This window comes from Taudactylus pleione, unplaced genomic scaffold, assembly GCF_031769625.1.
Source record: "Taudactylus pleione unplaced genomic scaffold, aTauple2 ptg000241l, whole genome shotgun sequence".
Classification (NCBI taxonomy): Eukaryota; Metazoa; Chordata; class Amphibia; order Anura; family Myobatrachidae; genus Taudactylus; species Taudactylus pleione.
Window position 1 is genome coordinate 367,459 of NW_028284643.1, and position 12,052 is coordinate 379,510.

General features: G+C 46.7%; 1 protein-coding gene across 5 annotated transcripts in view; it reads right to left on the bottom strand.

Moving 5' to 3' along the window:
- The window catches only part of FCHSD2 (FCH and double SH3 domains 2), a 176,533-nt gene that overhangs the window by 91,652 nt on the left and 72,829 nt on the right, over window positions 1-12,052 (bottom strand). The window lies entirely within an intron of this gene.

Here is a 12,052-nt window from a genome sequence, read left to right on the forward strand (position 1 = left end):
CCTCACCCCCCCGCCAAATTTAAATGGCTATTGGCTGAGTCCCCCACATACTCTGTTTACAGTCCAGTAACGTGGACAGGTAACAGAGCAACAACTCGGATGCTTCCTGATAAATAACGCCCCCTAGAGGGGTGTTCCAGATATGTATGTATATTAGGCGTGCGGACTACATAACTCATCATAAGCCTAATGTACGGGTGATTTATTGTAACATGAACCTAGAGCGGGCAAATGATTACAGCCCTAGACAAATACGTACCCAGCTATAACAGAGGCTGGGGATGAAATAAAAGCTGTGTGTTCTTCTCCAAACCGCTACGTAATAATGTTTGTTACACAATGACATGTACTATGAGTGTTCCCACATCCAACCCTGAAATCTCCGCTGCCCCTTCACCCCACAGCCGCAGGACCCAAATCCTGACTCCCACTGGTTCGTGTATAAATGGAAAAAACAAAAACAAGCCAGACCGAGACGCTCCTAGGATTAAATGGTTAAATGCACATAAAGCTAGGTACACGCTATACCAGAGAGTTTCCCAAACTCCGCCATTACAGTCCAGGTTTTAAGGATATCCATTGCTTGAGTCTAGATGGTTAAATTAAATTGACGGAGGTGCTAATTAAGTCACCTGTGCTCAAGCATGGATATCCTTAAACCCTGGACTGCAATAGCGGCATTTTGGGAACCTCGGCACTGTACGATGTAGCGAGTAAATGTGCGACCCGTGACCAATCTACACGACTGCCGTACAGTGTGTACACCCCAATCTATCGTTTACACTCATTCTACATTGCATCGTCCCATCGGATGTGAGGCACGCCAGATGGGATGATGCGATGTGCGGTAACATTAACCCTGTAACGATCTATTATGCCATCGTTCGTCAGATCGTGTAGTGTGCGCGTTACGGCGTATCGGACCGTCACAAGATTGCCGGGTCGTTCAAGTGTGTACCCAGCTTAACACATAATTAGCAAAGGCACAAAGATCGGCGTCATATCGGCAGCTCTACAGACACGTTCCTTAACTACCTTGCCTGTAACTGGTAAAATGAATATTCATACTGGGTGGTCATAAGTGGTATAGGTTACATGTTATTACTGTATAAAGGTATCTATGGAGGCTCCACGTGTGACATCTGTACAGGGCCAGTATTCATACCGATTCCGATGGCATGTGCGTCCATCTCTGAAGGGTAAGGTTTGAAAATCACTCATTCATAGAGCAATCGGTTTGAGGTGTTGCGCCATAGGAGGGGACATCCCCAGCGAGGCAGCGGACAGCTTACCATCCTAGCGCATAAGAAAAACTCGCTTGCTGTAATAGGAATGAATTGGCTGGAACGGGAATTGGTATGAAATACCGCCAGCCGCATGGCCGACAAAAGCGTTTCAATTCCCGGCCGCGCCTGGCCAACAAAAGCAGAGTTCCCGGCAGCGGAAGCCCGACAGTGCTAGAAATCCCGATCGTCACTAAGGTAAGTATAAACTAACCTAACCTAACCCCCTAACCCTCCTTAGGGGTGCCTAACCCTAACCTCCCCTCCAAATGCCTAACCCTAACCTCCCCCCCCTAGGTGACTAACCCTAACTTCCCCCCTTCCCCGCTGCCTAGATCTAAGTCCCCCGGGGGGGTGCCTAACCCTAACCCTCCCTCCCCCTAGCCCTCCCCCTCCCGGGGGGGTGCCTAACCCTAAGTCCCCCCCCCCGGGTGCCCTAAACCTAAACCCCCCCCCACGCGGCTGTCGCTCGCGGCGCCCGGCATCACTTTGATCGGGAAGCCGGGCGCCGGTCTCCTGGCGTCAGGGAAATGACAGGAGTCTAGATATAGACGGCGGTCATTTATCCCACGCCGAGATAAAGCAGTCGGGAAACCGGCTGTCAGAATTCCGGCAGCGGGCTTACCGATTGTATACCCATGCCATCACCGCTGTGATCCGGTAACAGCGCTTGTACGAAAATATTAAAAATATCGCATCTGCCGGGATTCGTTACGAGACGTCCACAGGCGGCATCTTAGATCTAGCGCTTGTGCAGGAAGGCGCAACCACCGGACACATATTGGTCAACAATCTAACTTGTGAGTAACCCTATGGTGGCGCAGAATGGCGGTCAGAAGAAAGGCGCTGGAGCCATTTTTAATGCATACAGGATCGCAGTCGAAGGCGGTGACACACCTGCCTTTGAGTCGTCACCGTCAAATGCTGCCCACAAACGTTCCCTGTCACTTTGCAAATAAATCCTCACAGTGGCCGCTGGTCGCAGGACCGTCGCAGCACATGGGCAGTGTGACTTCATTGCAAACGCAAAAAAAATAACATTTCCGAAAACACCACTATAGCAGCCGTCTATGAATCAGGCCCCAAGTACATAACTATGCGGGCAGTCATCAGTAGTTCATGACGAAAGGCTGATTATTGGCTTGTACAGGAGACTTGTGCACTAAGACTTATGGGCCCTTTACTAAAGGAAAGTCCATTGTAAAGAGCGGCCGCTCTGGAATCCTGCGTCTCCACATCTCAGACACAACACTCAATAATTAATGGCTTTGTGTCTTCACGGCCAAATTAATAATGACACATACCAGACAAACTTAATTGTCCAAGGCAGACGTATGCAAATGAGCACTTCTTATTTTCCCCTCTGCACGTAAACTCCCCTAATTAATATTCATGAGGCTGGTACAACAAAGGGCCCATTAGTAGTCTGTGGAATCTCCAGACGCAGGGCGCACTGGTGCTAGTGCAGCTATAGACTGGGAGAGCGTCCAGCACTGGGACACAGTCTATAGGTTACACTGTAGGGGTTTATCTCGCAGACAGCACATCTGTAATGTTTCCTGACAGTCACAGAATACAGGAGTCGTTCTATTTCATCCTTGTTATTTTATACTAACCGTCAGTTGTCATCAGGACAGCATTAGCCCATGTCATTTATTCACACGGGGGGCCAGGAGTACGGATTAAGCAGAATTAGCACATATTGGGGCAGATGTACTAAGCTCTGGAAAGTGATAAAGTACTAACCAATCAGCTCCTGTAATTTTTTTCAAAGACAGCCTGTAACATGACAGTTGAGTGGCTGCTAGTTTATCACTTTCCAGAGATTAGTACATCTCCTCTATAGGGCCTCATTCATCAAGGAGTTTTATCACTCACAACTAGCGATAAAACTTGTTACGTATGATAAATGGGTCTCTTTTTGAAAAATGACAGCTGGGAGCTGATTGGCTGGAGCACCATTTATCATACGGAAAAAGTTTTAGCACTAGTTGTGAGTGATAAAACTTCTTGATTAAATGAGGCCCAAGGTTTGTATTATTTAATACCACCAGGTTTAGGAGATTTTATTCCAGCCGGCTGCTCCACGTCAGACTGAACACCAGAGGTCGTGTTACAAATTGGCCCCTGATCATATGTTTAAAAGGGGTAATTACTATGTATGTATGTATGTATGTATGTATATATATATATATATATATATATATATATGCGCGACTACATGATTCAGGTCGCACCTGCTCATTATCCCTTGCGCCATTTACCTCAGGGGTCTCTCACTGGTTAATTAGTAAAATACAGTCAGTCACGTCATTAATTTAAAAGCACAGTTACAAGGAAGAATTAATAATATCAACATTTATTTATAGATCACCAGCATATGTTATGGCGCTTGGCAAATGGGAACCTGGCAATCAGATGATAGAGCGAGAGAACAGAGAACCCGGCTCACAAGCTAGAGGGACATAAGAGTTTGGTGCGCGAGGCTGAGCGCTCTTATTGCGTATTGCCGCAGCCAGATAGCTATGGGAACAAAGCTTATCTAGGGTAATAGCTGAAAATCCTCCCTAGTGCCAAATATCTGCATGGGGTCGAGTTTGCCCTCCTGTGCACGGCCAAATTATATGTGGGCCATGATACTCTGGGTCTCATTATTGCCCGGTAATCATGTGCATATGAACACAATTTTGATTAAACTGAAAAATGTAAAGAGATGCAATCACACCGGCCAGCACAAGTCAGACCCAGCAGCACAATCTCCCGGCCTCCTCGGCCCATGCAGGAACACGGAGCGATGGCCTGTACCCTTTACTACATGATTATCCATCCTTTACTACATGATTATTCCACCTTTACTACATGATTATTCCACCTTTACTACATGATTATTCTACCTTTACTACATGATTATTCCACCTTTACTACATGATTATTCCACCTTTACTACATGATTATTCCACCTTTACTATGCTAGATCAGAGAATCAGCAGCAGGGACGATGACACGCCGAATGTTTACAGAGCCAATCAATGGTCATTATAGCGTCACGTGGGAATACCCCCAAAACATCTGTGCAGTCTGCTGGATAAGCCTCCAGGCCTCACCCAGCGACATCCAACAGTACCATAAGATGATCGGTAGGAGGAGGAGAAATGCGAACGTCGTCTCACAATCCGAGGTTCTCTCCTCTCCCGGACAGGTGGCACCTAGCGTCCGCCCACCATGGTCTGAAACGCCATTATGTTAAGTCCTGGCATTTCCTGACAGTTTCCCGAGAACTGGTCGATGTGGAAACTCCAATTGTCTCACTGCCGGCAGGAGGAAGCGAGAAGAACATGTTATTAAACATATGAGACAAATATGTGCAGCTTGTGTTGTAGACTCCCAGCTTCCATCACAGGGATCGAGGGGCAGAGAGAGACGCACTTCTCACATAACAGCCCGTCTCTAAAATGATGTGAAGGCGTATAAGAAATGCCACATTGCAAATCTCTGCACTGGGAGTTTGTAATCATATTAATATATCCCACGTGTGCCAGGAGGATCGCAGACTATGTCAAGTGTTAGCAGCAGTCGTGAGCAGTGAGTTAGAACACGGAGGACATATTTAGTTTATATATGTATATATATCTCCTTTGATACATATTGACCTCACATGCTAAGTAACATTTATGAAATATATATATATATAAATGAGAGAGAGAGAGAGACTATGCAAAACTCCCCCCAAATAACTATAAACCTCAATCAAAACTGCATTTAGCCGGCACAACCTGAGTACAGTGTTTTGTGTATTTTACATGTAATCCCTTCCTTCCAGCAGTGATGAGGGTTAATTCTAAGCCGCTTCTCATTGTAACACTAAATGACCCATAATAAAACCTCATCAGCCTGAATACCAACCCCCCCCTTCCAAATCCTCCTCCACAACCACAGATACAGAAGGGTTTTGGGTTAATTCGTAGACTTAAGCCATGCAATATATTTATTAATGCAATCTTGCTAAAAGGAGAAACGAGGGTTTCATTAAAATGAATTATATCCATATTACCGATTATTAAAGCACCTTGCGTCACTGTCAGGTCGCCCAGCAACGGGAGTGGGGGAGAAGTCTGTTGTAATTTACCTTTGTACCTCCTGTGGGGACTGTAATTACAGACTAGCCATGCAAAAGATTTTAGTTGCGACATGTAAACTATTTCCCTTACAACACAACACAGGTGTTAACGGCTCACCTGTCCATTCTAGTCAGGGAAGCCTGTACACTATGGAAACAAGGCGATGACCATAAGAGTCTGACAACGCTAGTTCAAAGCCAAGTTTGGCCACACACATGGAACACAAACATGGCCTATGTTACTGCTGGGATGAGTGTGGCTATTAGTCCAATAAGATGATCGCTGGATGCACAGAGCAATACTTATCCGAATGGTTTATTACAGTCATTTTTGGCCACAGGCCATGACACAGGTCCAAATGCCCGACACGGCTGCAGCAAGTAGCCAGCGTTAGGCAAAACACACATACATACATACATACATAACCTACTTCAAAGGGGAAACAACAAAAGTGATCATAAAATGTGATCTGCAGACCGCATTGTCTGGTCTATTCAGAAACGTTACTGAGAAATCCGTTCTGATGTTTCATGCTGGCCACTGCCTCAATTCAGAGAAAGTCCACTGGACTTTTCACTGAAAGCGGCGCCAAGTCGGGTTGGGTATGAAATCCCGGCTGTCGGGATGCCGCTGGTCAGAATACCGACATCGGCATCCCGACAGCCAGAATCACGACACCCAAAGGAAGTCAATGTAAGTATTTTTCTAACCCCTACCCTAACCCTAGCCTCCCCCTCCCCTAAACCTAACTTACCCTCTCCGGTGCCTAACCCTAACCCTCCCCCTAATGCCTAACCATAACCATCCCCCCTAGTGCCTAAACCTAATCTTCCCCTCCCCGCACCCTAAACCTAATACCCACTCCTCGGTGCCTAAACCTAACCTCCCCACACCCTAACCCCCACCCTCCCCGATGCCTAAACCTAAACTGCCCCTCCCTGCACTCTAAACCTAACATCCCCTCCCCGCACTCTAAACCTAACACCCCCTCCCCGCACTGTAAACCTAACCTCCCCCTCCCCGCACCCTAAACCTAACCTCACCCTACCCGCACCCTAAACCTAACACTCCCTACCCAGTGCCTAACCCTCCCCCTAATGCCTAACCCCGCTACCTAGCTCTAACAGCCCGATACTTACCTTCAGGATGTCAGAGGTTGGGATAATGATGCCAGGATCCCGACCTGTCAGGATTTCGGCGCCGGTATTCAGACAGTCGGCATCCCGCACGCTGGGATGCCGACTATATCCCTGCCAAGTCATTTATTGAGTATATTATGAACAGAGGCCAGCACTACAGGGTGATTTAATTCCTCGGCAATGACGCATTGGCACTGCAACTGGCACTACTGTAACTGCGAGAGGCACGTTGTAGAAAGGCCGCTCAGGCGAAACGCGCTGAACTCACCTCTATTCACTACACCCACTGAAACCAGAGGACCCTGACCAGACCATAGACGGAACTGCACCATCAGCCCGTAACGACGCAGGACTACGATCCACCCGCTAGCGGAGGTAAGCCTGGGTTCCGATGTAGAAGCGAGGTCTGTCAGTCTGTGCTGCGGTCACTTACGTACAGCGGTGTACCTGCTGTGTATGTGGACCGCACGGCCTGACCCCCTACCCCAAAGGGATCGTTTGGAAGCTGGTAGTATAACTATAGCTACCACACAACGCTATCCTGCGATATTAAGACTGTGCCTCTAACGGTGTATAAATACTGCAGGATACTAGATTCACTGCGGCCAATAAACATCTTTTATACTCCGTCCATCCACCGGACACGAAAACTAACGGCCAATCATAAAGTTGATTACTTGGAATATATCCGGAAGAACAAGGCAATTTGTATCCCTTATATTTTTTATATACATTAATTTCTATGGCAAGTATTAAATTTTAAAGTAACTTTATATTGTCAACATTTTTGTATTTTAATATAATTTTTCATACATTTCGTATGTTTTTCTCCCCCTTTTCCCTATCCCACACCCATATCCCATCGTGTCTTGTCATCTCCCTGTAGGTCATACGCCCATAGGTGCCATCCAATGCACACTGCTGTAATTTAAATAAAACATATGTATCCGATACATTAAGGTTAATACAAAAGGCTGAGCGCTATATAATTAAATTTTTACTGTGTAATACAGATAACGGAGGTGATGATCTCCTTTAATGTAGCAGCTCCCGGACTACCACCCCAATAAATTGACATAAGCGCAACGCAAATGCATTAAACAACGTGTCCGCTGGCACCACAACTTCCCATGCTGGCACATCGCACAGAATTTAATCCCCCCCTCTAAGTATTTTTGATTCCACTTATATATAGCTCTATAAAACCGTACATCTTATAAGTGCCAATAAGTAATTAATGTCATTAGCGGCAGAACAGGTAAACGGAGAGTTAAAAATGTAAAGTCGCCACTAAATTAATCTCTGAAAGCCTTAGAAGGGAACCAACGGAGTTACTATATCCTAAAGCAAACACGTAACAGATTAATATGGATGGTAAGGCTGGAAGCAGTCGCCGATGAGACAGGTAAATCCATCCTGAAGGCCCGTGCCAGCTCTCCATAACCTCGAGTGCACTGGTCCCCCCCTGGCTCCTGTACCACGGATTAGACAGGAAGTCTGCCTGGATGGAGCTGGTGTTTGCCAGACTGTACGCCGTGCCACCCGGGTTACGGAACAGGGTAGAGCTATGACGTTCAAATGTTGTAAACAAATAATAAAAGGAAACTCTTGGACAGAGCACACGTCAATGAAGTGTCGTTACAGGGTCGACGACGAACCAAAAAGTATTTAGTGTGTAGGAGAACGGTGCAATTTATGCTGTTACTCGGTAATATCTACCTGCTCTGTATCACGCCAAAAAAATGGTCGTTTAGTTCTTTTAAACGTCTCCTCTCCTCTCTAGAAGCTGTGACAGACGGTTCCCGAACTTTACAATATGCGCAGGACAAAATAAAGAGAGGAGCGAAACCCAAAACTTCAACTATGCATTTATTCACTGAAATATTCAGTATCAACCTCATACAAATAAGACTGGAAGCTGCTGATCTCTAGCGGTCGCTGGCCGCACTGAAACGGAGCAGGGACAATCGCTCTCGCTGTCTCGCAGGCAAGCGGCCAAATGCTTTTTATTTAATTAAAAATACTACGGTTTTTCATTTCTCTCCCTGTAATGACATTAGCCCCATCTGGCAATTCATAGAGGTAAAACACAATAAAATAAAAAACGTTTATATGGCTAATTGGAAATAAGTTCGAGGCACGCAACGCCACAAAGCAGAGGCTAATATATTCATTTAAAGGGACATTACACTGAAAGACTTCTGTATCCTCTGCTGGGAATCATGAGACTACTAGAAGGAGCCCTGAGATAGCAGAACGTCACAAGACTGCATATGCTGGGTGCTTAGTGCAGGCAACAGAAAGCCAAGATGAATTGTAATAGCTGTAATAATATATTATTATATCAGACAGATCTGTATAATAGAGAACTGTTCCTAGTTTCCCAGGATATGTCCCTATATAGCAGCTCTGACCTGCAGCACAGTATGACTCTAAATCTCATTGTTCAGTATCTGTATTCTTAACAAATAGGGGCATATGTATCAAAGCTTGATGTGAGATAAAATTGTGAGATATATATCACCGACCAATCAGCTTCTAACTTACATTTTGCAGGCTGTGTGTGATAGTTTGGAGCTGATTGGTTGGTGATATATAGTTCACCATTTTATCTCACGTCAAGCTTTGATACATAGGCCCCTTAGTGCATTAGAAAAGTGCACCAGTCACCTATGTAGACCTTAGTGGGCCAATCCAATGTATCGGCTATAACTGTATTGGATAAGAGATGTTCAGCATCCCAGTTAGTAAGTCACACATGTTATACGTAGACGCCTCACATATTACATAGATGGGCAATTCCTTCACAACCACAGAACTGGCAGTCTGGAGACGCTGCGCCATAGGGAAGCGGACGGCATCTGTGCGACATCTGTCCAGCTTCTGTAAGCAGCGGAGGCCAGAGACAGGCTAAGCCAGTGGTCGGGAAACAGGGGTAAATTACCCCATATGGGGTAAAAATGAAAGTCCTGGGGGTAATGGACGGACAGCCGGGCATGCATAAGAATCATTGCAGGAATGGAGGTCACTGGCGCTGGGTGCAGCAGCGCCGCAGGGAGGCTCTAAGCCGGACGCCCGGCTCCTTCCCTGCAGCGCCGCGTTAGCCGGAGGCTGGAGTTCTCTTCTGAGCTCCAGCCTCCGGCTCTCTCCATGCGCACTATGGGAGAGATGTCATGACGCCTCTCCCATAGTTCCGAGGAGCAGCCTGGCGGACAGGACGGCGGTGGGAGCGGGGATTAAGGTGTATTTTCTTTGTTTTTTGTACAAGCGGCACAACAGGGGCATTATATGGGGGCACTACTACAGGGGCATTATATGGGGGCACTACTACAGGGGCATTATATGGGGGCACTACTACAGGGGCACTACTACAGGGGCATTATATGGGGGCACTACTACAGGGGCATTATATGGGGGCACTACTACAGGGGCATTATATGGGGGCACTACTACAGGGGCATTATATGGGGGCACTACTACAGGGGCATTATATGGGGGCACTACTACAGGGGCATTATATGGGGGCACTACTACAGGGGCATTATATGGGGACACTACTACAGGGGCATTATATGGGGACACTATTACAGGGGCATTATATGGGGACACTATTACAGGGGCATTATATGGGGGCACTACTACAGGGGCATTATATGGGGGCGCTACTACAGGGGCATTATATGGGGGCACTACTACAGGGGCATTATATGGGGGCACTGCTACAGGGGCATTATATGGGGGCACTGCTACAGGGGCATTATATGGGGGCACTGCTACAGGGGCATTATATGGGGGCACTATTACAGGGGCATTATATGGGGGCACTACTACAGGGGCATTATATGGGGGCACTACTACAGGGGCATTATATGGGGGCACTGCTACAGGGGCATTATATGGGGGCACTACTACAGGGGCATTATATGGGGGCACTACTACAGGGGCATTATATGGGGGCACTACTACAGGGGCATTATATGGGGGCACTACTACAGGGGCATTATATGGGGACACTATTACAGGGGCATTATATGGGGGCACTACTATATGATTTCCTTCCTTTCAAATCAAGGGGGTAACGTCGGCGGTATCTAAATATATTTTGGGGTAAAGGGTAAAAAAGTTCCCTGACCCCTGGGCTAAGACTTCAGGCCCACCTGACTCCAGCGCACGCTAACGCCCTTCTCACCCACGCGGTTTCCTTTCCTAGGACGCTGAGGTTTGCAAATTTGCTTATACGAGAACAAAAAGTAGTCACCCACTCCCAAAGTAATGGTTTTATGTCCCCCCCCCCATACAGACCCAGGATTCTTTCATTGATGTTCAAATAACTACATTTTTCCAATGCTTTGTATTATTTTTATAATTTATTTATAAAGCGCCAATAAAAGCAAATTCTATAACTTGCAATGGAAAAGGCAGGACATTTTTATATATATATATATATATATTGAATTTAAGATATCTTAAGCTCCTCTCCTGCGGATATTATGCTCATAACAATGACTGACATTCTTCTGGTGTCGAAATACAGATCGGCGGCATTTAGTCCGCTGGTCCATTAACTACATCCCCATAAGGAGACCAGTCTGTATCAAGCAGGATGGCCCTACTTCCGTATACTGTATACTGTATAATGGTATACTGTGATTGCTGGCCCTGTATGTGTCAGAATTATTACATATCTTCGTATGACGTATATTATAGCTGGATAAGTGCTGATTATGCCCTCTTCATGGACTTGCTTTAAAATCAGGCATTTGGAAACCCCCCCTCTAGAAATCATGCGTTTGACACTGCAGTCACGCTACTATAACACCTCATGGGTGGTGACATCTAATTCCCCACTGGCTGCTTACAATGGACCTGCTCCCCCTTTGTCAGCAAGGGGGTGAGGTCAGAGACACTGGGCTGAACCCAGGATAGCCAGAGAACGGATAACAGTCTGTGCTTATCTGGCGGTCACAGATTATAAGCAGATGCCGGCGTCTTGGAATCAAGGGGATATTTATTAGCTACAATAAAAGTTCTGGAAAAAAAAAGACGGTATTCCCAGGTGAAGGTATAGGCAATGTACTGCATTCAGAAGTTCATCTGATACACACGTCAATGGCCAGAGCAGCCCTTTTATTCCGTTCAGGCACGCAACACCGCAGGGGGTAATCCAGCCCACGTGCAAACTGCATGCTGCACACTGCAAAGGCTTAAACTGACCTAAGGTGAGGCATGAGCTTGTATGTGCCTCAGGCTGGTAACATGCACATCTGCAAGTCTGGGGAGAGATCTCATCTACCGTCCAAAACACCTGGCTCTCCTCTCTGGCCGAAACGGGGCTTCCACAGCTTTGCCATGACCTGGGGCAACAGTCCCCTGGTTGCCACCAACGTATCTCTCTGGGCATCAGCGTTGCAAATAGGCGGCAGGGAATCGTGCCCTGCATATCCTCAGGAGGCACCATGGCAAGTCCCTCCGGGAGGAAATTCGACTGTAAACAGCCAGCTGAGCCCAAAGG